At 40.1% G+C, this 1,895-nt stretch overlaps 1 pseudogene; it reads right to left on the bottom strand.

Annotated features, from left to right (window-relative positions):
- Positions 1-1,303: 1,303 nt before the first annotated feature.
- Positions 1,304-1,423, bottom strand: LOC134939117 (5S ribosomal RNA; annotated as a pseudogene).
- Between the last annotated feature and the right edge of the window lie 472 nt (positions 1,424-1,895).

Genomic DNA, 1,895 nt, shown 5'->3' with positions numbered 1-1,895 from the left:
CCATATCTGCGCTGCATTTTTGTGAGCAGTATATATAGTATTACAGTGCAGCATTTTGGTGACCCAACAGTATATAGGGGGTCATTCCGAGTTGTTCGCTCGTTGACGATTTTCGCTATACTGCCATTAGTCGCTTACTGCGCATGCGCAAGGTTCGCAGAGCGCATGCGCTTAGTTATTTTACACAAAAGTTAGGTATTTTACTCACGGCACAACTAAGCTTTTTCATCGCTGTGCTGATCGTAGTGTGATTGACAGGAAGTGGGTGTTTCTGGGCGGAAACTGGCCGTTTTATGGGAGTGTGCGGAAAAACGCAGGCGTTCAAGTTGCAAAACGCGGGAGTGGCTGGAGAAACGGGGGAGTGGTTGGGCAAACGCTGGGTGTGTTTGTGACGTCAAACCAGGAACGAAAAGGACTGAGCTGGTCGCAATGGCTGAGTAAGTCTGGAGCTACTCAGAAACTGCTAAGAAATTTCTATTCGCAGTTCTGCTAATCTTTCATTCGCACTTCAGCTAAGCTAAAATACACTCCCTGAGGGGGCAATGCCTTAGCGTGTGCAATGCTGCTAAAAGCAGCTAGCGAGCGAACAACTCGGAATCACCCCCATAGTTGTGTACAGTAGGCCATTGCTGTATCTTGCAGCTCTGTGTCACTATTCGAGAGAAGGGTTTTTGGGAACCGCACCGGTCTGACAATTTTTGTATGAATAGAGATCTGAATAAAGTCCTCTGAGAAACTGAAATTTCTATCAAAGAATTACTTCGGATTACGGTAACTGTGCATGTAGAAAGATATCATATCTCTTCAGATGCACAATGTTTAGTTACCATTCAGTGGTGCTCCCTTGAGTCAAAAATATATTGAAGAAAATACCCAATAAGAGAAATGGAGAAAGAAGTAGACTCTTTTTTGGGAGCACTCTACCTCAGAGGAACTAAAGTATATCAATGTCTTATACTGGTAAAATCATAATTTTAATAGATTCTAGATAAAATATGTAGAATTGTCGGAGTTCAAAAATATGTGTGATTCAAGACTATTAAGCGAAAATATTTATATCAATTAAAGTAAATAATTAGCAAAAAATCGCTATGATATAATTTAAGCCGGAAAAGCTTTAAATAGAAATACAAAATGAAGGAGGGAAAGTCGCCTTTTAGTCTCAGTAGTGTCCGTCAACTGAGTATATGACCATCATTCATACTGCAAGAATCCCAAATGGAAAAAATGGTTGCAGAGAATTAAATCATTGGTCATAAAGATCCGAGTACCTATCTGTGACTCAAGATTAGGCGGCAAAATTTGTTTGCAGTACCAGGATGTTCCAAGGTGGTCTCCCATCCATGTACTAGTCCGGCCCTCCACTGCTTAGCTTCCAAGGTCGGAAGAGATTGGGCATCTCCAGTGGGGTATGTCCGCAAATTCTTTAGCTGGCCCTTTCATTTGTCACTTAGATTTGGAAAAGGCATTGGTCATGTTTTTAACCAGAAAAAGAGACGGACACGCATGTGCCAAACAGGCTCCAAATGTGCAGATTGGATATAACAATTATATGGTAAAAATTATCATAACCATAAGGAACCAATCATAAATCCTTCCTTATTTGTATTGTACTGTACACCAGTTATTAATGAGTAGATAATAAACTCATTCTTGGTTGTGCTGTCTAGGTAAGACAAAAATACACATGATTAATCACCAAGAAAGATCCAAATATTGCTACATGGATTCCTTTATAGTTGATGGGATATCATCTATATCATTATTACAACCAAAGATCCACCATTGGTATATGTATCTCTAAGGTATACAAATGAAGGAAAATATTACAGTGACAGGGTGTTTTAGAAGGGGTCTCCTATCCAAATACCAATCCTGTGCATAACCATACAGCA

This window comes from Pseudophryne corroboree, chromosome 6 (genome assembly GCF_028390025.1).
Source record: "Pseudophryne corroboree isolate aPseCor3 chromosome 6, aPseCor3.hap2, whole genome shotgun sequence".
NCBI classification, from domain to species: domain Eukaryota; kingdom Metazoa; phylum Chordata; class Amphibia; order Anura; family Myobatrachidae; genus Pseudophryne; species Pseudophryne corroboree.
Note: the sequence above shows the minus strand (reverse complement) of the source record. Positions and strands in the feature narration are given on the sequence as shown.